This window comes from Suncus etruscus, chromosome 7, assembly GCF_024139225.1.
Source record: "Suncus etruscus isolate mSunEtr1 chromosome 7, mSunEtr1.pri.cur, whole genome shotgun sequence".
Taxonomy (NCBI): Eukaryota; Metazoa; Chordata; class Mammalia; order Eulipotyphla; family Soricidae; genus Suncus; species Suncus etruscus.
The window spans coordinates 114,014,214-114,041,612 of NC_064854.1; the positions used below are offsets into that span (position 1 = coordinate 114,014,214).

The following is a 27,399-nucleotide window of genomic DNA, read 5'->3' on the forward strand; positions in this document are numbered from 1 at the left end:
AAGCACTCCTTCCTGGTCATTCCAGACTGTCCTTCACCTTTAATGGGTCGAGACCTATTAACTAAATTAAGGGCACAAATTACTTTTGAGGAAACAGGCCCTGAGGTAATTTTTAGGAATCCAAAAGTCCAACCTATTGGAACATCCATTCTAACCATGAGAGCTGAAGACGAGTATAGAATATTTGAGGAAGAAATCCATACCTCCAAAACAGATCTGGACTGGTGGTTAGAAATAGCACCAGCAGCATGGGCCGAGACTGCTGGACTAGGGCTGGCGAAACTACAGGCACCAGTAGTGGTGGAATTAAAGGCAACCGCAACCCCTGTAAGAATCAGGCAATACCCCATGAGTCAAGAAGCAAAGCAGGGTATTACTCCCCACATCAGAAAGCTCTATAAGCAAGGAATTCTGGTAAAATGCCAGTCCCAATGGAATACTCCACTCCTCCCTGTCAAGAAACCTAGCTCCGGGGACTATAGACCAGTACAAGACTTGAGGGCAGTTAATGCCCGGGTGGAAGACATTCACCCTACGGTGCCCAACCCCTACAATCTGCTTAGTACCCTCAGTCCAGACAGAATTTGGTACACTGTGTTGGATTTGAAAGATGCCTTCTTCTGCTTACCCTTGCACCCAGCTAGCCAGCCATTGTTTGCTTTCGAGTGGACAGACACAGAGGCCGGCATCTCAGGCCAGCTGACATGGACACGACTCCCGCAAGGATTTAAAAACTCCCCCACCATTTTTGATGAAGCTTTGCATCAGGACCTAAGTGCTTTTCGCGAACAACACCCACAGGTAACTCTGTTACAGTATGTCGATGACCTGTTGATCGCTGCCGAAACCGAGGGCAGTTGCAGGCAAGCCACTCTAGATTTGCTACAAGAGCTAGCCCAGCTGGGATACCGGGCCTCTGCCAAGAAGGCCCAATTATGCAGACAGGAGGTAACGTTCCTAGGATACACCCTACGTGATGGCAAACGATGGCTGACAGAGGCTCGGAAAAAAGTAGTTGCCCAAATCCCGCCACCAACAACACGGCATCAGCTGCGTGAGTTCCTGGGAACAGCAGGGTTTTGCCGTTTATGGATTCCGGGTTTTGCCAACCTGGCAGCACCTCTATACCATCTCACAAAGGGAGATGCAGCATTTGAATGGACTCCTGATTGCCAACAAGCCTTCAATGCAATCAAGACGGCCCTGCTGTCCGCCCCAGCGCTGGCTCTGCCTGATGTGAGTAAGCCATTCACTTTATTTCTGGAAGAAAGAGGCGGGGTGGCCAGAGGCGTCTTAACCCAAACACTCGGGCCGTGGAAAAGACCAGTTGCCTACTTATCAAAGAAATTGGACACAGTAGCCAGTGGCTGGCCCAAGTGCCTTAGGGCAATTGCAGCCGCGGCCCTTTTGGTAAAAGATGCTGACAAGATCTACCTTGGGCAAAAGCTAACTATAGTAGCCCCACATGCACTGGAAAGCATCATCTGCCAGCCTCCGGACCGGTGGCTCTCAAATGCAAGAATTACACACTATCAAAGTATTCTGCTAGACAAAGACAGAATTCATATCGGAGTACCCGCCACCTTAAACCCGGCCACTCTGCTGCCTGAAGAAGAAGCAGAGCTGATACTGCACAAATGCCAAGACATACTGGCTGAGGAAAGCAGTACCAGAAAAGATCTCCAGGACCAGCCGTTAAAGCAGTCAGATGTGATATGGTTTACAGATGGAAGCAGTTTTGTAAAAGGAGGAGAAAGAAGAGCCGGAGCATCAGTAGTAAGCAATCATAAAGTGGTTTGGGCCCAACGGCTGCCAGATGGAACTTCTGCTCAGCGGGCAGAACTAATTGCATTAACAAAAGCTTTAAAATTAGCAAAGGGGAAGAAAGCCACCATCTACACAGATAGTCGGTATGCTTTTGGAACCGCCCACGTCCATGGCATAATTTATCAAAGACGAGGGCTGCTGACTTCAGCGGGAAAGGACATTAAAAATAAAAAGGAAATACTGGAATTATTATCTGCCCTTCAACTCCCCAAAGAACTGGCCATCGTTCACTGCCCCGGACATCAAAAAGGAAATGGAGCAGTAGCAGCAGGGAACAGAAAAGCAGATGCAGAGGCAAAGGCTGCAGCTGAGGGACTACTGCCCTGCCCCGTCGCAGGACCAAGGCCACTTCAGGAGGAGGCATTAGTATGGGTCAGAGAAGACATCCCTATACCTCCACTCAAGCCGGAGTGGAAAACTACAAAAATTGCTGAACTAAATCCGGAAGAAATAGAAGAGCCTGACCCAGAGGCAAGAAGGTTGTTGCCACTCAAGGAAGTACCTAGACAAGAGAAAACTTCAAGAATTCAAGAGTACCTAAAAACACTCCATCGCCTCACCCACCTAGGGCCCAGGAAAATGTTAGAAATTGCAAGAGACTGGCTGGGGGACACGTGCCCCGAGGAAATAAAAAGACTTGCAGAACAAGTTGTTAAGTCGTGCCAGCCATGTCAGCTGGTAAATGCCTACCCTGGAAGAATCAAAATGGGAAAACGATTAAGAGGAACACGACCTGGACAGCACTGGGAGATTGACTTCACCGAGATCAAGCCCACCAAATATGGACTGAAATACCTATTAGTTTTTGTGGACACTTTTTCCGGCTGGGTAGAAGCCTACCCCTGTAAAAATGAAACTGCGCAAATGGTATCTAAGAAAATTCTGGATGATATTTTCCCCAGGTTCGGACTTCCCCAGGTAATCGGGTCCGATAACGGACCTGCTTTCGTGGCCCAGGTAAGTCAGGGATTGGCCAGGGCTCTGGGAATCAATTGGAAGCTACATTGTGCCTATCATCCCCACAGCTCAGGACAGGTAGAGCGTATGAATAGAACTATTAAGGAGACTTTAACTAAATTATCTCTAGAGACTGGCGTAAGTGACTGGATTTCCCTCCTCCCTTCAGCCCTTTTCTGGGCTTGAAACACCCCTCTCCCCTCCCAGTGTAGTTTAACCCCTTTTGAAATCCTATATGGGGCTCCTCCCCCAGTAAAAGTTATAACTGATACTTACGAACCTTCTCTTGCTTCCTCTTCCCCCTTGACTGCCCGACTGGCTGCTGTCACCACGCTGCAAAAGTGCATCTGGAAAAATCTTCAGCAAGCACACGAGCCCGGGGACCTGACAGTACCACACAACTACAAGCCAGGAGACTCAGTCCTCGTGCGGCGACATCGTGCTCTAACACTAGAACCCAGGTGGAAGGGACCGTATGTTGTCCTCCTCACGACCCCTACTGCAGTTAAGGTAGACGGTATTGCGGCGTGGATACACGCCTCACATTTAAAGCCAGCACCAATAGAATTTAATCAGAATGAGTGGGCAGTGGAGCGAGCAGAAAACCCGCTCAAAATCTGGCTTAAACGCCAGCAAACTGCTCCTCCTGCCTCAACTCCTGTGGTTACTTCTAATGCCCCCAGTCTTAGGGGGGTTTGATCGGCCAGTGGAACACCAAAAGCTGTTAAGGACTCTCTACGGTAACCCCTGTGACTGCCCCGGAGGTCATCAGTTCAAACCTGAGTACCGAGCTACACAGACAGTCGACTGTGGCACTAAAACGGCCTATCTCCAGCTCAAGCCATCAGCTTCCACAGGTGAAATCAAGGCTCAGTGGGTATGTAAGCAAAAACCCCAACCCCTTCCCCCGGACACGAAAGGAACCTGCCCCCCAGGATGTGTAGAGCTAACTCAGGTACACTCACGGTGCTATAAAACCTATCAGCAGTGCGTTAAAAATGGCCAACTCTACCTGGTGGCGAGACTAACTGATACCTACAAGGGGAGCACAGGAGGTGAATGGGGTCCTGAAACTTTTAAAACTCCATACGGGGCAGCACATTGTCTAGCAAATATTGGAGATGTGGTCTGCTGGCCTCTAAAAGCCCCTTTACATATATCAGATGGGGGAGGGCCCACAGATCAAGAAAAAGAAAAGGAAGCTATAGAATGGGCCGAAAAGGAAGTTTATAACCTAATGCCAAACTGGCCCAAGCACCCCTCCCTTCAAGCTAGGGTGCTAAATGAGGATCTGGATTCAAATATACACGACATTCTAAAGTACACTCACAAGCTCTTAAATCAAACCAACCCAAGCTTAGCGGCTGACTGCTGGCTATGCATGAAAATGAGTAACGATTGGCCATTAGCAATACCTGTGCCTAAACCAAATATAAGTAGCTTTTCAAACTGCACCTATACCAAGCCCTTTAAAGTAATCCCTCAGGAATTTGACTCCTCCACTTGCTATGTTAGAAATTACTCACTAACCATAGATTTAGGGCAAGTACCAACAACAAGGTGCTCTAACATCTCCGAAGTCTCGTTGGACTTGGGATGCCTCCCCCTAGGACAGGTCTGGGTCTGTGGAGGAAATTTGGCTTATCCAGTGTTACCCAGAAATAGCACAGGCATTTGTGCACCTGCCTTCCTGCTACCCAACATTGATGTTCTCCCAGGAACTGAACCAGTCCCTCTTCCCAGCATAGACCTCCTGGGAGGACACCGAACTCGTAGGGCTGTAGTATTACTACCCCTGCTGGCTGCGTTAGGGGTGGTCGGAGGATTAGGAATGGGAGCTGCAGGGTTAGGAGTTTCATTGGACCGGTATAATAAGTTATCTGATCGACTGGCCTCAGACATCCGGCAGGTTTACAAGTCTATCCAGGACCTACAAGACCAGCATGACTCACTCGCCCGGGTGGTCCTGCAAAATCGGAGGGGACTAGACTTAATCCTAGCCGAGAAAGGAGGATTGTGTGTAGCTTTACGAGAAGAATGTTGCTTTTATGTTAATAAATCCGGAATAGTATGAGACAGAATAAAGAAACACCAGGAAGAATTAGCAAAGCGAAGGGAGGAACTCTATGATCAACCGTTATGGTCTCTATGGGGAGGAATCCTCCCCTACCTCCTGCCTCTACTTGGTCCACTGCTAAGTGTACTCTTAATAGTTGCAGTAGGACCCTGTATCGTAAACAGAGTTGTAACTTTTATCCGCACTCAAGTGGGGGAAGTTAAGCTAATGGTGCTAAGACAGCAATATCAGGAAGTACCCACAAAACTCTGAGTAACCACTTGCTGCACCTTGAACTTAAACCCTGAAACCAACTCTGCCCCACCTCAGCAGGAAGTAGTTACAGAAGAGAAACCGTCTGCCCAAAATCCCTTCAATGTTCTTGGCTAAGCAGTGGTTACTTCGGTTACTTCTGTGTTAATTCTAAGATTAGAATTATTAACAAGAAGGAGTGGGAAATGAAAGAAGTGAAAAACATATTTTCCCCTACACATTCCTGATGGGAGTTGTCTGTCTCTTTCTCATGCAATGCAATGTTCCCCCCAACCTCCCCTCTGTGTTAACTACCTGCTTGTCTTTTATCTACTGAGTTACAGGTGCTGATCCATTTGCTGGCTCCCCATGGTTTTACAGACCCTGCATTAATTGTGCTGAAGACATCTTGGAGACTTAATGTCTGAATCCCGCTCACTTGGAGACTTGAAGTCTGGACCCTACTCACACCTACCCCCAAAACCTCCGGATTCCCCCATATCAAAGCCCATTCCTGTTTCCTCTGTAAAAATAACACAGCCCACCTGAAAACTGTATAAAAACCCCCTGATTTCAAACCTTGGGGTTCGCAACCTCTGCTCTGCTCTGAGCACGTTTCGAACCTCTGATCGATCAGATTAAAACTGGAACTTGCCTGCAATTTGCTGAGCACGTGCCTTTTTCACTATTCTGTGCTGGGCAACTGGGGGGGTCGGGTCTTACGGACTTTTCATTTAAAATACAGGGACATCTCCTACCTTGAAAATATGTCACGTGGACCCAGCCTTGAACCCTGGGTCCCAGACAAAGAAACGACACAGGTCTTCAACACAGCTACAGGAAACAAATCCCATCCAGGACATCCTTAATACTGTTCGGACACCAACAAGTGCCAGCTCTAATATGATATCCTGACAACGAGGAACATGGGAACAACTTGACCTAAGAGCAGGTTATCCTACCCCTCCAGCTGACGATAAGACAAAATCAGAAGACTTATCACCCTTTGGTCTCTCCAAAAGCCAAGATCGTGTTTTACAGATGACTGGCTGATAGAACCATGACCGGACTGTATGTATCCTGTGACCAATAAAAAAGCCCTAGTCTAGGGTTTGAGGTACGACCTGCACAACAACCATGATCTCCACTTCCAAAGGTCTGTCTGAGACAATTGCAACGGATTGGGTCTTCTGGAAACATAACAAAAGACGCTATCCTAGGCTCCATCCTAGGATCAGCACAAAGACCAAGACCACCAACCACAGAAGACAGATTAAAATGACACTGAGGGAACAAATCTTCTAAAACCATAAAGAAAGGATTCATCATAAGTTCCACCCCTTGACCTGTGCAGATACCGAGATATCTAGATGCAGAGGTCTGATTTTATCACCCAGGACGGAGCAGAAATCTTCCCAAACACCACGAAAGCATCAAGGGGAGAGTAAAAAAACCTAAAGGGAGTCTATAGTTAATTCCATGACAATATACTCCAAGGGTGGAAAAATCCTGTATCTCTTAGGCCAAGGGAATTACTTTCCCAATGACCCCAATATTTCTTCTGTTCTTTTCTTTTTTTAGGTGCTCTGCCACGCTTTTTATCTCAAGACCATGTCTTTTATGTGGTGTCATTACTGATGTAAATTAAGGGATAGCAGGAATCCTGGTTTACTCCTGATAACAAATATTCTTAACCTGAGGGAAATGGTATTCTAGGTAGGGGCTAAGACCCACTTCCTATGATCTGGTAATAGAACGAGAATAACACTAAAGAAAGGGGTACAATAATTATACCTAGTGAAATAATCTAATTCTACACTGACCAAACCTGTTTGCAAGCAGGTATTCAAAGTGACAGGGAGAGTTCCCAAGACAGAAATCGTTTTGCTTTGAAGCTCAAAAGCAGGGAGAAAAGACCATTGTCTTGAAGCTGTTATGTTTTGACTTTGCCTTGGGAAGTGAGAAGGCTGATAGAAAGAGAGAGCTGGCTGGACTTTAAGTTGCAAATATGCTAAGCCAGCAGGGAACTTTTAGCAGCTTGCTTTGGTACTGAAATTCCTTTAATGACTGCAAGATAGCTAAGGCCAAATTTCTGTAGAGGCAAAAGAGACAAAATTCAAATAACTAATAGTAAAGAGAAAATGTAATGTCACAGTCATGTTAGAATTATAGCCAATAATCCACGCAAAGGGTCAATAATTGACTTCTCTGAATGGGCCTTTTGGCAGATAATTCTTGGGAGGAAAATTAGACACTGCACCAGGAAGGCAAAAGCCACGTCCTTATGTGGGGTGTAACAGATGCGGAAAAGTATAGAGAATTTTCAACATATTGTGATTTGGCTCTTTATAGAAATTGAAATTGTCCATCAATAGCTCAAAATCTAAAAAAATTAGGGCTAAGAAATTGTGAAGAAGAAAGGAACATTTGGACGCATCTGAGTTCACCAATTATTTTATGCTTTGGATTATAAAAATGCATAATTTTAATATTTCTAATAAATAATTTAATATTAAATACTATTTGTTCCAAAATAGATATCCCTCCAATATTATTTATTATTATTATTTATTTATTATTATTGCTATTTTGGTTTTGGGGACATACCTGGCAGTGTCCAGGAGTTAATTCTGGCTCTGAACTCAGGAATCATTCCTGGCAGGGCACCAGGGACTATCTGGGATGCCAGAGAATCGAACCCTGCTTGGTAATGAATGAGGCAAGTGTCCTACCGGATGTAATATAACTTTGTCCTCTGCCGTCTGCTAAGATTCCTGTCTGAAAGTTTTTTTTCATCAAAAAATCTATTATAAAAAGTCTATTATAGGGCCGGGAGGTGGCGCTGGAGGTAAGGTGCCTGCCTTACCTGCGCTAGCCTAGGAGACGGACCGCGGTTCGATCCCCCGGCGTCCCATATGGTCCCCCAAGCCAGGAGCGACTTCTGAGCGCATAGCCAGGAGTAACCCCTGAGCGTCACCGGGTGTGGCCCAAAAACCAAAAAAAAAAAAAAAAGTCTATTATACATAGCTAATGTAAATTACATGGAAGGTTCAAAACTACCTGCAAATTCTTAAAATTTCTAATTTTGAAATATTGTTTCCATGGCAAAGATTTTTTTTAATTTTATATAGGTCCTGTGTCTTTGGATTTGGTGCTGTTGAGTGCATTTTGTAAGTAGAATAGTGCATAATTTTTAAAATTCCCACATATTAGTATAATCTGAATTTTGCAGTGATGGTAGGGTTAATTTTGTTTTTGCTTTATTGTTTAGCTCTAAAGCACTGAATAGTCTATGTGTCAAACTCTACTAGTTATTACTCTTTTTTTGTGACATAACAGCCATTGACTACAGATTTACTGAACCAACTATTAAAGAAAGCAATAAAAACATTCTTAGACTTTACATTTTAGTTGGAGAAAACAGATGATAAAAATAGAAATAAATTTTGGCTTAAATTTCAAATAATTGGTTCAAAAGAAATAAAAAGGGGCTCAAATATACAACCACAAAATTTATTAGATCTAAAGACCATAATATATATTGATTTCTCAAAAGTCCCAATACCTTGTATTTCTTCACTATTGAACACTAATAACAACACATTTTTCTCCAACATCATCTTTAAATTCTCTTTACACTCTTTTAAAATTGCTTTCCCTCTCCATTAAAACCAGTTCCCCTGTAGTCTCTTCTTAAGTCTCCAAAGAGTTCCTATTTTCATTATAATGATGCAGTATGCTTTTAGCTGGTTTACATCTCAGTGAAAATTAGAGAGTATTGTCTATCAATTGTCCACATGTGTCATACAAGGTGATAGATTGATGGTTCATTTGTATGTGTCTATTTAATTATTGAATTATTCTCAGTGAAAAAATTTTCTGGTGAACCAAAGTCACCATTAGCAGAGTATTGGTGCTTCCCTTACTATTTCTGTGCTTTTGTAGCATCAGTATATCTGGCTTTCTTTGATCATGGAAGCAACTCTACCTTCTAACATAGAATGACAGGAGAACCAGAAATTTAATAGTTCCTGAAAGCAGCTGCCAATAATTTCCTGATGAACTTGAGAATCAAGGATTCTGCTTAATGATAAATTGTATGCCTTCCTTGGATGTATGCAACCTCAGTTCTATCCTCAGCACTGCAAATAAATAAAAAATAAATAAATAAAGACACCCCCCCCAATGGACATGGTTTTCAAAAACCAGTTCTTGTGTCCCTTTGCTGGGAAATGGGAACAAACCTTGTTTTCTAGAGTTTGCCAGGAAAATCAAGCTCCAATAACCAATTGGCATGTGAGTAATACTGCATCTGTCTGTTTTCCTCATTTAACTTCTTATTCACATCTAGGTAATTCCTGCAATCCTTCTGAAGTAAAATATTTTAGAATGAATAGCTAACATATAATTGGACATACCTATGGCGGAACTAAAATTAAAAAAAAATTCTCCATGGGATTGTAGAAGATATAGTCAAATCTTCACTGACTGTCATAGTCTTTCTGTGACTTGGGTTTAATTCACGTCTTAGTACTCTTTGTGAGTGTATCACAAATAGTGTATCCACACGTGAAGAAATTCTTATACATTCACACTACACTGCCCAACAATAAGTTAATAGTCATTAAAGAACACTGTTAGGTACTCAGAATATTCATGGTATTTGCCCTTCGATTGTTACCTAGAAGATGTAATGATTATAGGCTAGACCTTTCTCAGGAGGAGAATCTAGTTGTTGAGCTTTGCAGTTTCATATGGTTCAGTGATTTCTTCCACATTAAGTCTGGCTGTTGACACATGTGTTGAAATCTCTCATGCCAATCAGTCTGAGAAAAGCTTGGACTGCTGAGCTGAGTCTGTGCTCATGAAAACTAGAAAGGAATGTTTTATTGCAGACAACAACCTCAAACTGACAGAAGATTTGGCTACTAAGTCTGCACAAGGTTTTAATCCTTATGCACACAATTAATCTGTACATGTTGATCATATTCCTGCTGCTTTATCTGTAATTATTTTCAATTCTTCCTAGTTATTTTAAATTCTCTAATATTTTAGGTGACCATGCTGTGTGAAAACCTGTAAACTGACCACAATCTACTGTGACATTCTCAGAGTCAAACTTCTAAGGACATCAGTATTTTACACTAGGGCATCTTGTAGGACAACACCCCACTCTCCATGGGGTACCAATATCAGAAAGGATATGAGATCTGAGAATTGATATCACTACATAATGAAGCAGAGCAAAGAAAAAAGTGCATGTATGTAGGGGGGGTGGTCAGAAAAAAGAGAAGAAAGAGGAGAGAGAGTAAGAGAGAGTGAAGAGAGAAAGAAGAGAGAGAACACACTGCTTCTCAGAAGTGTATGGGCAAAGTCAGTGTCCCAACTGGCATGGATGTTTTTGACATATAAAATGTTAAAGATGATTGGCAAAGATTTATTCTTCCCTCTATTTAGGATTGGAAGCAAAAAAAGAAAAGAAGATTGTCATGAACAGAATGGTGTTGTAGTGGGAGGCTCAAAACCAAGATTCTAGATCCTACTCACAGAAATAAGACCGTCAGAATTATGTAACAGCTCTTAAGCTACTAAAGCATCTTGGGGGTAGGAATTAAATCTGATTCAATGATTTCAGCAGCACCCAAATGACATCTGGCACGGAATTATTATTTAGAAAATAATTTAGAATTTGAGTCAGAAAATTATTTAGAATTTGAATCTCCAGGCCCCTCCCAGAAGAAATTCCAAAGATGTAGTATTTTGAGGGCCCAGACAGGCATAGAAGGAAGGGCCACCTACATGCAAATGTAGTGGGGGTTTAGATGTCTATCAGGAATGGGAGTGGGGGATGGTGGTGGTGGGCTATAGAGTGGGAAAAAATAGTCACCTTAACTTTAACCTAAGTACTATCTCTCAAACACTTATTTTAAGTTTAAAAAGGGAACAAACACAAAGGCCTCATGGAGGTCAGAGAGAAAAGTAATTAGTCTCCACCAAAGAAAGGTAGAGGAGAACAATAATGAAATTTTAGATATCATTCAATTATCCAACACAAATAATTACAATTTAAAATACATGCGTATATGACATACATTTTGTACTTTGTAATAGGCAGTCATTAGAGCAAGAGCCTTCATTTGTATAGATTTGGTATTCTAGTGGGAAAGACAATAAAAAAGTAAAAAAATGAATTACATGAGGTGCTTGGAAGAATAAGTGCTAAGAAGAAAAATATCACCCACCTCCCAACTCCCTATGAGTGGGTGAGGGAGAATTTCCAATGAGATTTTTCTTAGGACACCTGCATGGGAGTGTAGAGTGCAGTCATAAAGAGAATGCGTCAGAGTTTGAGTGCCTGTGTTCTAAAAGAAATATAAAGAAACAGAGAATTAAGAAAAATTCTGGGGCCAGAGTGATATTACAGTCGATAGGACATTTGTCTTGCATGCTTCCAACCTGGGGTTCGATTGCGACACCCCATAGGGTTCTCTAAGCCTGCCAGGAGTAAGCCTTATAAAAGGGCTATTAGGTGTGGCCCAAAACAAAAAAAACAAACACACAAAAAGAATTTTTAAAAATCCAGAATGAAGGGAAGAAGCAAAAGAAAATCAAGTGAGGATTAGGAGCTAACTTAAATATGTTTGAGGAAAAAAAGGAACAAAGATGTTATATCGCCCAAAGAATTGTATTTTTCTTCATTTTCCTCTTTTTTCTTTTCTTTTTCCTTCCTTCCTTCCTTCCTTCCTTCCTTCCTTCCTTCCTTCCTTCCTTCCTTCCTTCCTTCCTTCCTTCCTTCCTTCCTTCCTTCCTTCCTTCCTTCCTTCCTCCCTCCCTCCCTCCCTCCCTCCCTCCCTCCTCCTCCTCCTTCCTTCCTTCCTTCCTTCCTTCCTTCCTTCCTTCCTTCCTTCCTTCCTTCCTTCCTTCCTTCCTTCCTTCCTTCCTTCCTCCCTCTCTCTTCCTGCCTGCCTGCCTTCCTCCTTTCTTTGTTTTTGTTTTTTTTTTTTTGTTTTTTGTTTTGCCATAGCTGGCAGTGCTCAGGGTTCACTCCTGCATCTGAGCTTTGGGATCACTTCTGGCAATGCTTAAGGGACCAGATGAGGATCAGAGATAAAATGAACCGGGTCACCCGAAGATAAAATAAACTTCGAACCCATTGCACTATCTCTCTGAGCCAATAATCATATATACATATATATATGTATATATGATATAATATATAATATGATATAATAATCATATATATTTTACTTATATATGTACACACACATACATATATATTGCTTTTTGGGCCACACCCAGTGACGCTCAGGGGTTACTCCTGGCTCTGAACTCAGAAATCTCTCCTGGCTTAGGGGACCATGTGGGACGCTGGGGGATTCGAACCCATGTCCGTCCTAGGTTAGCGTGTACAAGGCAAACGCCCTACCGCTTGCGCCACCGCTCGGCCCCAATAATCATATATGTATATTTTTAATTAAAAGCAATAGGACGGTGCCGTTTATGATTAAAAAGAAATCTTGTCCCAGGGGAAAATCCTCATCCTTATTTTTCTCCTGTCAACGCTAATATTTCCCACCACGAAAGTGGTTAGTTTCACCTTAGCTGCTGATTGGCTGGCGCGACTCGGTTCTCGGGCTCAGAGCCAATCCCCGGTCGTCTTGCCGTTTGGGGGCGTGGCATAGCCGCTAGGCCTCTTGGGAGTTGTAGTTTCCGCTCCTCTCCGCTCCGATCCGTTATGGGACGTTTTGGCTCCCAGTTCCAGGGTACTTGGACTTGGCCACTCTAGCGGGCAAACGCCCACCGCTGCTCCTGCCCCGCGCTCGCTCCCTCCCTCTGTCTTTCACTTCCCAGCAGCCAAGATCTTGGAAGGTAGGGGCTGGGGACAAGGCCAGGCTGGCAGTGCAGTGTTTAAGGGGCGCGGGCCTGGGTTTCCACGGGCTCTTTCTGGTCTTTACCTCCATAATCTTTTTTTTTTTTTTTTTTTTTTTTGCGGGAATTCGGCTCCCGTAGTTCGTTGGGAGTTGCAGATCTGTGACAAGAACCCTCACCCTAGAGAGCCTTTTCCAGACCCATTCCAGAGCACCTGCTCTTTCCCCTTATTTTCTAACTGGGTAAACTGAGGCATGGAGCCAGGACTGACCCTCACCCCTAGGTGTCCTAGCGTCGGTGTCCTGACATCTAATGGGTACATGGTGCTTTGGGATGGTTTGCAGTTTGATAGGCATGACGAAGTAGGAATCTGTCCCACAGAGCTGTATTAAAACACCCAGGGCTAGATTTCCCAAAAACAGAATTTTCACACTGATTTGGAAGAAAAAATTTTGCATTTGGCATTTTAAAAATACAAAAAAAAAAAAAAAGCACTGAATTCATTATGTTGAGAGCACTCATCAATATTTTGCAAGACTTTTTATTTTAAATGCATGTACAATTTATACCTGTACAGTTTGATTTTGCTTTATATAAAATATGAGAATTAAAAAGGTGTGTGTTGTAAGAAAGGATAAGATTTGGGGGGACTACAGATCCACTTGCAGTGTTTTCTGCTGTGCCAAATTCTGAATCCATTCTATGACCTTGAATTCAAAATGTTTATGAAGAAAAATGAATTTAAATCTTCTTGCCTAACTGACTCTAGGTTGTATACCTGACCCTACTTAATAATTGCCAGGTGCAAACAATACTAGTATATTGAATTTCTTTTTTTTTAAAAAATGTGCCAGAGCCCCTAGAAAATAGCTCAGCGTTTAAAAAGGCTAAAGTTCTTGGATGAACCTCGGACCAAAAAAGACCATTCCAGAGGCACACCTGTTAAACTGCGCAGTGGAACCTTTTTGGTTGGCTTCTTAAGGCCAACAGGGCAGTAGAGGCTTCTGGGAGTTGGAGTTCCAGTGGGCTTAGAAGGGTCATTTCTGGGAATTGAAGTCCTTTTTTGTGTGAGCCTAGTTAGCAACTGCTTGACCTGGAACTACAACTTCCAGATGGACCCGCATCCTTTACCTCCTGCTTGCCTGAATCCGTTTGCTGGAAGCTGAGCTGGGAGAAGTGATAGACGGTTGATTGTGCTTTTCGAGTGATAGGAAATTATAGGGAACATATAGGGAATTACGGTAAACGATGCTCAAGTATCATATAGAATATACTCATGTTTTCAAGCACAGCTAATATCATACAAATAACACATGTGTTCAAGCACAACTAATCCGCACAGACTGGTCCATCATTTTCTATAACACAACCACACTTATTTGTGGATGAGAAAAAAGCTAAGCTAATTTGTCTACTAATAAAATGTAATGCATCATTATAAGCAAGATATCTTAATTTAGTATTTCCAAAAGCTTAATGAGAGAATCAATTTTATTTGCATTTCACACACTAGAAAATTTAGGCTTGAAAAGTTAAGGAAGCTGTGCAACATAACTGAGCTAATGTGTAAAAGTTCTGGAATCCAGTCTGCCCCATAGTCTATGCTTAAGAAGATAAAAAACTAATTTCTTGAGGGAGCCCAACTTTTCTGAATCCATAATTTGAAACCCTTTTCATCATATCATGTTTTTTTTTCTGTAGTTGTAATCTAAGTATTAGAGCTTCAGAAAATTTTGAAATCATTTAAATTTAATGAATAGGTTTGCAAAAAGTCCCTATACCCCACCCACCTACATCCAACACCAAATATTAGCTTAAAGATAAATTAGCTAAGCTTCTCTATCTCCCTTATAACCTGTGTTCCCACTTACAAACCCTTAATTAATAGTCCTGGTCAGTTTTCAGAAGAGTCTGACTAATAATTTCGAAAAAAAAATTTGTTTTTGAAAATCGCATTTATAACCACACAGGAGCTCTGCTTCTGTGCCTTTTTCTTGAATTTCACTTTTCTCCTTTAATGTAGAAGAAATGTAGCTCTGAAATATAAGGTGCAGCAGGTTACTTTTCTTTCAACATCTATATAGTAGAGAAAAAAAAATACAGCCTTTTGTGGTTCCACTCCAAAGGTTTATTTCTGTGGGAATGCCCATGTCTGTTACTTCTCAGATGAGAGAGTGATAGAGATAACCGCAGCGAAAAAAAAAAAAAAGAGTATGGAGGCATGTGATTTGAATCCAATTTCTCATAGGAAGAATACTTTTATCTTAGTATATAATATGCACTTTTGTAAAATAGGAATAATAAACAGTTCTAGTTCATGAAGGGATAATAAAAATTAAATAAGATAATGTTTACATTTTTGAACATGATGCTAAAATTCAGCTTGAGTCAGTAAATGAAGAGTAGCTCTTTTGTTTATTTTGGTTTTTGGGCCACACCCGGTGACCTCAGGGATAACTCCTGGCTATGTGCTCAGAAATCGCTCCTGGCTTGGGGGACCATATGGTACGCTGGGGATCAAACTGAGGTTTTTCCTGGGGTCAGCATCGTGCAAGGCAAATGCCTTACTGCTGTGCTCTTGCTCAGGCCCTGGTAGCTTTTATTTTTGTTATTAAATCTGATACCATATCCTCAGTTTTTCCAAATATTGGAAATTTCATGTCATATAAGATTATTTTATTATTTTTAAATAACATCTGTGGCATTTACAGCAAAGTAGCCATAAATTACAAAGGCAACACAATGGAAGAACTGATCCACTCAGTTGAGTTGTTGGTGAAGAAAGAGGGTTGAAAGAGAGGGCTGTTTTTGGTGGGGAGGTGAGTTCACTTCTCATGGATGTGGTGTTTTTTGGAATTACATGCATGAGTTTTACAGTTTTGTAAATCCACAGAACACAGACAAATAATTAAAATGTTATTTTTATGTTTAAAGTTACTGTAATGTAAACCTCAAATGTCCAACATCTAACATCTATGTCTGTATGTCACCTGTACACTACTATTTATTATATAATCCCAGGCCCAGGTTTTGATGCTGTTTAATATTACCCCCTTATGTTCTCTCTTTCTATACCACAGATATCAAGTGAATGGGATATTTAATCACTTTGATATTTTTCTGACTTACTTTGCATAACATGATTTCCTCTATTTTATCAAAAATTTCCATCAAAATGCATGATTTTATTACTTCTTCTAGCTACACATACACACATATACCACAACTGTGGGGTTTTTTTTTTTGCCTTTGTTTTTGTTTTGGGGCCACACTGGACAATACTCAGGGCTTATCCTGACTATGCACTCAAAGATCACTCCTGTCAGTACACTGGGTATCTTATGGAATGCTGTGATCATAAATAGGCAGTGGGCATGCCAAATGCTCTACCTACTGTACTATTAAGCCAGATCCTATACCACAACTTCCTTATCTATTAATTTATCCTTAGACATTTGGCTTTGTTCCACATCCTGACTATTGTATTAAGTGTTGCAGTGAATACAGGTTTGCCCATATATTTAGATTAATGCTTTTGTTTTATGTGTGTAGATGCCAAGCTTTGAAATTCCTAGGTTTTGTTTTGTAAAAATAGAAATATGGAAATTCTATTCTATGAATCTATTCTATTCTATGAATTTAAAGGAATCTATGTACTGTTTTCATAGAAGCTGAACCAGATTATGTTATAGTTCCACAAACAGTTGAGAGTTTCTTTTTCTCCACATACCTACCAACATTGGTTACTTATAATCTTTTAGATAAATGCTATTTTCACTGTTGTCTAATTATATCCCATTTTTATGGAATTCTTCAAATCCATGAGCCTGGAATATTTTTCTGATTCCTATTTTTTTCAATAGTGACTTAGTGTTTTCAATATATGCCTTTGTATTTGATGTTCATTAATGCTATCTTAAAATGGTTTTTATTCATTTCTTTTATTTGCATATATAATGTGATCTGTTGTGCATTAATTTTGTAGCCAGAAATTTTATGTATTGATTTATTGTGTCTAAGAAAGTTCATATGCCATTTCACTTTAATGAAAAATTTACATTAGCAACTATTTTTGCTAACAAGAAATCTAAAGCAAAACAATCTTTTATAGTAAGTATATTCATAAAAAACTAATATAGTGCTATTTTTGTAGTAACTTTTCTAGAGACAGCATCTTTGACTCCTTCCGTAGCTATATGTCATTGCTTTCCTAGAAATTACTTCCTAGGAAACTACTTTTCACAGGACTTGTATATATCATGTATTTCCTAATCTTACTATAATAACATTTTGTACTTTTTCTCTGCCAATTAATAATTTAGTGTTGTAGTTTTCTAAGGTCCTTGCAACTGTCATTATAGTTAACAACAGAACCACTAATAATCAAGAAACTTAAAAAAATAGTTTTTGGTTCTGTTGCCTAAGTGCAAAAGAGAACTGCACATAGGAGGAGGTAACCACAGTAGGAAGAGCTACTACTTTCTGACTGGTTTCCCAAAATATTGTTCATGAGGGTGGTGTACAAGGAAATGAAGATCAGTAAAATTATTTATAAAACTTTTGCTCTATATACACACTAATGTGCTGCAACCTTCTAAGGCGACCATCACTCTGCACCCCAAGACCTACTTGATCATTATAATATGTGCTTTTGTCTCTCTACTACTCAAATTTGTAGGAAGCTGTAATTCTCAGGCTGAGAAAAGGAAACGTTTTCATAGGAAAAAGGAAAAAAAAATCTACCCAGGATTTTCTCTATATTTGCTGTCTTTTTTTTATAGAAAGGAATTTCAGGGGAAGATGAATAGAGAAGTAAAGATATCTTTATTAATGAGGAGAAAAATAAAGCCATATACAACTGAGACAATGAGCTTTCCCAGAGAGAATAGGGAGTTTTATGAAGTAAAAGGCGGGAATTGCACACCCAAAAAATAGAAGAGTATGGATGATAGGATTACTTTACAAAACTAATTATATAGGCCTTTTCAAATCTGCCTTTAGCTTGTATTTTTCTGTGCAACTAAGACCACAGTGCTTGTATGTGGTCAGTGAAAAAGAACTTTGAGGTCTGGTGGTCTTCTTAGTTCAAAGTCTATCAGGTTATTGTTCAGGTGGAATATTTCATAATTGGTCTTTTGATGGTTCCTGGCTTCAGGCTTTTAGTTGACATTACCAGTATAATGCTGGGTTTAGGAGAGTGAAATAACTCCTAAACACTTCTTAATCATATGTACTCTCTGACCCATACTTAAGTTACTTACAAGATTAAGTAACTCTGGAGACAGAGGAGTGTGTGTGTGTGTGTGTGTGTGTGTGTGTGTGTGTGTTTAGTTGGTGGAGTAGGTATATGGTTACCTTAAAGCCCCTATTTATTGAATAAATTAAAAGTAGAAGAGCAGTAATTAAAGAACTGAAGAGAGAAAATGAAAACAAACAATAACAAAAAAAGTAGTAGCTACACATATATAAAATCAGACCTGAAGCCACTATCTAAGTCAATTAGTCTTTAAAACAAAGGATCCATTTTGGGGAGAGGTAACTTATTTTCTAGTTGTATAAGATGGCAATGTATTTTATTTAAAATAGTTCCCTCTGAAATAGATGTCTCAGCATCAGTGCTTAGGCCTGGCACTTGCATTTCAAAAAGAAAAGCCAGCTGTCAGCATTTGTCCTGAGATATGTTTGGCTTATTTTGAATTTTATGTGTTACTTGGTAGGTTACCTTTGAGGTCTGGAAATGCTTACAGTTTTTGCATATAAATGAATGGCTTTTGCTTCTTTACATCATTTTGGTTGATGAAATTTTCTATAGGCCTACTCTACTTTTAGATAGCAGGAGGAACCTGTGTATGAAAAGATAGAAGATTTATTTAGAATAATTTTGAGGAATACCTATTGGTGCTCGGGGCCTATTCCCGACCCTATGCTTAGTCATCACTCATAGTAGTGCTCCGGGGACTATTTATAGTGCCAGAGATTTGAACAGGGTTTGCTACATGTAATGTAAGCATTTAGCAACTATACCATCTCTCCCGCCCAAGATTCTTTCAAGTTTTAAAAGAAATCTTGGTAGGTTGATGTTTTATTTTCATAAAAACAATCTACAATGTGGCTTCTGAGAGCAGCAAGCCTGATCAATACATTTAAAATAGAAAGTCACACACAACTCATGATAGCCAATCTTGTCAACATAGTGACATTCTCTGTGTTATAGTGAAGTTTCTGGTCTGCACTGCTAGCTGAGACGACCCTGATCTATGATCCTATTGATGCATTAAATCTTGAGTTGAAAAGTGGCCTGCTTTTGTCAGTAAGGACTTCTGTCTATTTCTACAAAGGGTGGAACCTCAAGGTTAAAATAAAGTAGTTGTCATCCAGCTGATGAGTAATTCCAGGGCAATGGCCATGTGGGCATGGCAGTGCTTCTTTCTAAGACTGACAATCTCAATAGCCATGATAAGGAGGTGAGTTACAGAAATGGGGTCATACAGGGGACAGGGAGGGAGAATGAGGAAGGAGGATAATAGCAAGAATATGAGTTTGGTGTGAATAAAGGAAATATTTGATCCTCTTACTACCTGAAACATACATTTATTCAGCATATCTATCCTGCTTTTTTTGCTCTGTGCCAGGATCTCACTGTAAGTAGTATTGCACTGAAATTAACTGCAGTAAATGTAGCTGACCTTGAATGATGGTTGTGCTGTGTAGAGGAATATATTCTATGTGGTGAAGAGCTTAGTGAAAGAAAAGAAAGGAGAAAGATTGAAGTGAAGAGATAATTGAGATCTGATGAACAGGAATCTGTGTCTTGGTTATAAAAATCAGAGGACTAGGGAAGTAGAGGCTGCAGAGGCAGACATCTACAGTATTAAACTGAGTCTAATTTCCTATATTGTAGACTGAATCTAGACTTTATTCCAAAGGCATTTGGGAAATCATTTAACAGTCTTAAGTGGGGGAAAAGAAATAACCTGATATTTCTTTTAATAAAAGTACAGATGCTATTGGATAGTAAATTTGAGAGAGGAAAATAGTTGATGTGGGAACCCAGGCAGATTTGAGTTGGTTAAATTTTATGTGCTATGAATCTTTGGCTGTTCTTAGTTGTTAAGTCTGTTCCTAAAGTTTGGGTTTTGATTTGGTAGATCCGGAAATAGGCTGGACATTCAGGCCTATTCTAACTGGATGCCACTTTGAGTAGCAAGTACTAAGAAAATGCTTGAGTGTTTTAGGTAAGTGCTAATGGTGGTTAAAGAGAATGGATTCTGAAAGCAATGCCTAGAAGCAGGAGTTTATGAATGAGTTTTGGTCCTTGAGAAAAAGAAAAGGAATGAGAGAACCTAGCATAAGGTTTTCTTGTTCTGGTGCCCTGTGATTTCTAGTTAGTATATCCCAGAAATAATTTAGAAAAAGGTATGTATTTTTTCTGAAGAGCAAGAAAAAAGAGAAATAAAGAAATGCAGAGGCATAACATTAAAAAGATAATTAAAGGGGAAGGAAAAGTATATTGCTCCAATTTCTGTGAACAAAGCTTTCTGGAGTTGTGCTATTCACACATAGCATAGTGCACCCACAGATAGATATGATTAATGGAAGGGCTTGCTACTTTCAGAAGAGGAGAAATTATAGTTGGTACCTAAACAAGTGGTCATTACAATGCAATGCAGTTGCTAGGTTCTATCTAAGGGAGTAAAAGGAAGACCTAGGATACTAGTGTCCATGGATAAATCTACAACCGAGGTGTATTTGTTTTTTTTTGTCCCTTGAAACATTAAAGACAGCCACTTCTAAGCTAAGACTTCCTCTATAGCTTTTTGAAGTTGTAAGGGAAAATAGGCCAATGTCTCTCTAGCCTGGACATATTGTGTTTGGTTTCCTAGATTAGTCAAGCAGCCGAATCCAACACCTGTGGTGGGAAACTGGTTGGAAAATATTCATCAGAAAAATCTGACAAAGCCAGAAATACCTATTATTTTAAAAAGCCCCCAGGTACTGTAAATACTGTGGGTCATGAGGCCACACATGGAATTCAAGTTTCTGGATGGATTTTTTTTTTTTTTGGCTTCTGCTATGCTGCCATTTAGTTTTATTTTATTTTATTTTTTCTGTTTTTTGTTTTGTTTTATTTCTTTTTTTTTTTTTTTGGGTCACACCCTGCAGCACTCAGGGGTTACTCCTGGTTCTATGCTCAGATATTACTCCTGGCTGGCTCGGGGGACCATATAGGATGCCGGGATTTGAACGCCTTACCTCCATGCTATCTCTCCGGCCCCTGCCATTCAATTTTAAAGTAATGAGCAGTCCTTCTTTGAGTCTCCAAATACATATAGATAACATTTCCATGTATGAGAAAAATATAGTTTACATAATGAAAGGTGATGGCAGGGCAGCATGTTCAGATAGGCTAGCTGGAGAGGAGAAGTTGATATTTGACTGAGTCATTTGGAAAGATAAGATGGAGCTTTAGCTAGATGAAGAGCTAGTAGAATGGCATTCAAAATAAAAGTAGCATCAGGTAGCAAGGTGATGAGGTAAGATAGAGTGGTATGAAAGGATGAAATAAGGACACTATAATTGGGTTATTGATTGGAAGAAGGGTTATCAGTATATGACTTTGGTTGCAACAGTAGAGGCAGTTCAGTGTAGGTCTTGGAGGTTAAAATATGAGCTCTGAATATTAATCTTCGGGTATTATTCCTGACCTGTAATTTAATTTAATTTTAATTTTTACTTTTGGACCACACCCGGTGATGCTCAGGGGTTACTCCTGATTATGAGCTCAGAAATCACACCTGGCTTGGGGGACAATATGGGACACCTGGGGAATCGAATCGCAGTCCGTCCTAGGTTAGTGATTGCAAGGAAACGCCCTACTGCCTGCACCACTGCTCCAGCCCCTGACCTTTCATTTTAGCACCTGATTGGAACCTTGCTGTGTGCTGTCCAGACTTTCCTTCTGAATACCTACTTCTAGATTTCTTTTTCTCTTGCAAGAACATCAGTTAAATTGAAACCTACTTATGTCTGCCATTTTCTTAAAAACTCTGTTGTCTGTCAATGTGCAATCTGGATACCAGATTCTATATTTACAGCCCTATCATTCCATTTTCTTCACCTGGACTATGCTCAGACTGTTTTCTACACCAAATGTGTGTATGTGTGTGTCCGTGTGCTTGTGCACACACCCGGTGGTGCTTTTGGCTCTGCATTAGGGAATCATGTCTGAAGACTCAGAGGACCAAGTGGTGGGTGACTGGGATTGAATTGACTTTGGCCACTTGCAAGGCAAATTCCCTACCTGTTGTATTATTGATTTGGACTTTCTACACCAACTTCTATTCTGAATAGGATGTTTAGCTATAGTGTTCCTCCTCTGATACTTCTAAAAGTGAACATCAGGATCAAAGGCCTTACTCTAGGGTTGCAAAGGAGTGGAATTCAAGGGTTCCAGGAAAGAAGAATATTCTTTTTTTTTTTTTTTGTGGGTCACACCCGGCAGTGCTCAGGGGTTATTCCTGGCTCCAGGCTCAGAAATTGCTCCTGGCAGGCACGGGGGACCATATGGGGCGCCGGGATTCGAACCGATGACCTCCTGCATGAAAAGGCAAACGCCTTACCTTCATGCTATCTCTCCAGCCCCCAGAAGAATATTCTTTGGTAACTATTGATTGTTGGAAGAAGGGAAAATGTAGTATTGATATGTTGGGATTGTAGGCTGGGAGAACTTATAAGAGGAAACTTTTTTAATACATCCAATTTCCCTGAAAGTTAGGTGTGGGGAAAGCCTCATGCCCCAAGACCAGAACATTGGAGAGATGAAACACATGTTAATGCTGGAAATAAGCCACACACTGTGAAGGGGGTAAAACAGGTTCAGGAATTGTAACACCCAAGCCTTCCTCTCCTAAGAAGCAGATAGTTCAGTGGAGAAAAACCAGAAACATGAGAGCATTTTCCTGAGACCTAGGTCTTTATTAAGAAGTGTCAGATCACACCCTGGGCTGGAGAATAGGGAGGGACCTGATGAATCCAACATCTCTCCCTAGTTGACTTTATAGAAAAATGCAGAAATATGAGGTCAAACAAAGTAATTTGCATCTTGCTCAGGGGCCATGCTAATCTTCTCTGTATCGTTCCAATTTTTTAGTATATGTGCTGCTGAAGCGAACACCAAAGTAATTTGCATCTTAAAGTTCTAAAATAAATTCCTGCTTGGGCACCATTCTGTGGGTTTAGTTCTGTGTTGGGTCTCAGCTTGCAATTTTGCTTAAGAAACCATACTGAGTCAAAAGTGCATCTTTTTTGGCCAAGGGTATTGAGAAGCTTCTGGATCTTACTGTGACAGCCAAACTTCTATTTACCTGCCACTTTTATTAGTCAAAGTTTAACATAAATACCTGAGGGTCAGGTTTGACAGAATTAAGGGTATTTGTGCTAATTAACTTAGAAAAGATGAAAGAAAAAAGTAATTTTGCATGTATATGACAAGTCCCCCTCTTCTATTTGTTAAAAAGACCCATGATGGACGAAATATCACATAGTGATCAGCTGACGAAGTAATCTGTCTTTGTAGAGCAGTCATGTTGATGATGATCTGTAGCTACTGATTAGAATCATCAGTCAAAGATACACTCAAAGAAGCCACTTCATGTGGTCATCTCGTAAGCATGAATCTGCAAAGATACAGGAGGGAAACACTCTGAGGCCAAACATTAAAGTGTCAGAGGTTTTGCTTACAAAAAGAGAAAAGGTTTGGCTTATAACACGGTCAGACATACACACATCCATGTATACATAGTTGATCCGTGCCCTCGATTGGCTGTAGCTGGTTTAGGGGCCTCAGGCCTCTCAAAAAGTGCCTTCTGCAAAAGGACAGTGGGCACTGGTGTCTACGTTATTGTTCTGAGTCTTCAGCTTGCTCCCCTTCACTGATTGATTCTGACCCACCTGAGAGGGCCTCAGCTGGGTGAAGCCAAAGGTTGAACTGGTGGAATCAGCATTGATTGGGAGCATAACAGCTGCCTTGCATTGGTATTCCCCCTGGCCTGGTTATGTTCGAAGCTTCTGGACCTTTCTGTCCTTTTACAATATCAAACTCCGCAATCTCCCCATCTTCAACGCTGAGCAAAGACTTCCTAGGGTTGTTTCTCTTAATAGCTGCCCCCGGTGAACAAAGAAAGACATCCTGCTTAGTGTCATTTCTCTTAAGGAATCCATAGCCATTTTGGACATTGAACCATTAAACTGTAACTATGACTTGGACTGCCAGCACTGGCTTATCTGTCTTCACATTGCTTATCCCTCCAGGTCATGTACCAGCCCTGGAAAAGTCTTTTGAGTGAGAATTCTTTACTCTTTGTACAGAGTAAAATTTTGTCAGACATCTTTAACACAATTTCACTTAATCCTGCCAGGTCTAGTACTGGCCTTAAGAAAATCTTTTGAGTAAGGACTCTTCATTACTGTGTCCTGCACACAGTTGTTAGACATCATTAACACAATTTCACTTATCCCACTGGATCCAGTATTGGCCTTAGGAAAGTCTTTTGAGTAAGGACTTTGCACTACTGTAAAAACACTCTTTCCTTCTTGGGGCATGTGCATGGGAGAATTTTCAACGAATATGCCACATTCAGTTTGTCTTGAAAAATGTTGGTAAATACCCCAGAGCAGCATGAGGCAACTCAAAAAGAAGTTTAGGTAAGTAATATTCTAGTAGAAGGTATAGCACATTTGGTGCAGCAAGAGGGGGCTGACATGGCTATACTGTTTTTTTTTTTATTAAGTATCCAGAGAAACTTTTTACTCCACTCACTGTTTTGAAATTTTCAGGTCCCTGTTTGGGCACCAACTGTGGAAGAAGGCTCATGTCCCAAAACCAGAACATTGGAGAGACGAGGGTCAGAAGCAGATACAATGCAGGAAATAATCCACACACAGTGAAGGGGGGTAAAACAGGTTTAGGAATTCCAACACTTAAGCCTTCCTTTCCTAAGATGAAGATAGCTGTTTGAAGGAAAATCAGAAATGCAAGAGTACATTTTTCTGAGACCCAGGGTCTTTCTTAGGAAGTGCCAGACCACATCCTAGGGTGGAGAATAGGGAGGTGCCTGGTTATTCCCACCCTTAGGTGTTGTTAGGTGCTGTTGTTTCTATAACTTTCAATATTTTTTTTAAATCTTTAATTTCTCATCTAAATTTTGACAAGTAGCCCTCTTTCTTCCAGACTATAAGCTTTATGAAGCTAAGAGTAGTGGCTATTTTTGTGGGTTTTTTTATTTGTCTATTATTTCTCTTTTTTTTAAGATCTGTTGTTCATGTTGATTGAATCAATGTCAGATCTTAGAATTTGATGTTGCACTTTCTTCTGGGCCTTCCTCCATTACTTCTTTCATTTACCCAGTCTTGGTTGTGAAATTTATAAAAAGTGAACCTACAGAAATTCCACACCTCAGCCCCTCTTATCATTTCTCTGAAATCGTAGTCTTTAATTTACTTGCCTTACTGGAGACAATGACTCATTTTATTCCATTAATATTATCAATTTCCCTCTCTAGAAATTTGCTTTTACAAGAGCTGGGCCTTTTTAGTTTTATCTTTATGCATAAAATGATGCAAGAGTTGTGGTAGACAGAATGATTTAGATATTCTGAGTACTATCAATATCTAGAAGTCTATGCTGTCCCAAAAGCTTCTACTATAATCTAAGGTTCATTTATGTTATCAAGAGAAAAGGAAGTTTTGATATCTGTATGTCAAGACAAGACTCCCCCCAAAATCTCAGGATGTACCTTTTTACATTTAACAACAACTCCTCCTCCTCCTCTTCTTCATCATTATTTTCTTCTTCTTCTTCTTCTTCTTCTTCTTCTTCTTCTTCTTCTTCTTCTTCTTCTTCTTCTTCTTCTTCTTCTTCTTCTTCCTTCTTCTTCTTCTTCTTCTTTATCTTCAACATCATCATCGTCTTCTTCAATTCTCTTCTTCTTCTTCTTCTTCTTCTTCTTCAATTCTTCTCCTTCCTCTTCCTCCTCCTCCTTCTTTCTCCTTCTCCTCACTCTCATTTTCCTACTCTTCCTTCTCCCCCTCATTTTCCTCTTCCTACTTCTCCTTCAGTTTCCTCCTCCTCCTCATTTTACTCCTCATCTTCCTCCTCCTCCTCATCTTCTTCCTCCCCTTCCTTTGTCTTAACCTCCTCTTTTTTCTTTTTATTCATATCCTCCTTCTCCTCGTCTCTCTCTCTCTTTTTTTTGTAAAATAAGGTTGTTTCTTCTATTGAGCTATTAGACATTTTGTAAATATCAGGTGAAATTCATAGTGCTTAATGCACAATCAGTACTCAACAAATATTACCAGTGATGATTGTTGTTACCCTTGAAGTATTGCTGTATCTATTATTTCTGGAAATGATTTTATATGTGTACTTGTTCTTACTTCAAAAGTAAAAACCATAATTTTCTTCTGTCTTATTTGTCAAGTTGTCTTATTCCTTTGGTCATTAATAAATGTATAAACCATCTATTCTGACCATACAAGGTGTATTAAATGTTGATTGACCCAGGACAATAAAATAAATGCCGATAGATGTTACAGGAAGATGATTATAGATAAGAAAATAAACAATTGACAATACTGTAATATTTAAATGTCTTCTCATAAGCACTTAAGATTCTCATTAGTCCAACATCAAAAAAATTATAAATATTAATATTTTTCATCAAAGGAAAGTTAGAAATCAAAGCAGAGTAAACAACTTGTACTTTGAGATTACATAATAATGAATGAATTTTTAATTCAACACCTCCAAAAGTCTTCATTAAAAACAAAATTCTCAGAGACAGATGATTTAATTTAGCTAATGCATGAACTTGGTAAAATGTACACTTAATCAGAAAAGATTGAAAGAATTTCTCATCCAAATCATATTCTGAAGTCTCAGTTTTTATCTTACAAAGGAGAGCTTCTTGTGCCCTAGTAAATTTTTTTTTATCTATCACCAGTTTTATTTCACGAAAATAAAATTGGAAATTAACAATTTGTAAATCATGTAAGGATTCTGGTCATTCCTGTTTATTCCTGTGGATTTTCTCTCTAAGATTCTTTACTCTTCTCAGTTATAAATGTTCCAGGAAGTTATGCAGTATATCCCAGGGTCAGATGCATGTAGGGAAAATACACATGTTGGTATTTATCAACACCCTGAAGCTTTTCGGCTTTTCTTCCCTTCTTTCAAGATGTTTTAAATGGCAGAATATGTGTCAAAGGGCCTTATCATGTAATGTAAACAGATGGTCTCTGGGAGTCAGAAGAGCTTAGTTTAGCTTTGGATCTTCTTTGACTTTAGGCATATCTGTCCTCTCTCTAGGACTTTCTTTCCACATCTGTGAAGTTAAATGTTTGTGTTTAATAATTCTAAAGTGTTGTCTTATAATTCAAAA

General features: G+C 40.0%; 1 non-coding gene across 1 annotated transcript; it reads right to left on the minus strand.

The window, feature by feature from the left end:
* Nucleotides 1-23,030: 23,030 nt before the first annotated feature.
* LOC126014549 (U6 spliceosomal RNA) lies at nt 23,031-23,135 on the minus strand. The gene has a single exon (XR_007497589.1). It is a non-coding gene; the product is annotated as a U6 spliceosomal RNA (small nuclear RNA).
* Nucleotides 23,136-27,399: the final 4,264 nt, after the last annotated feature.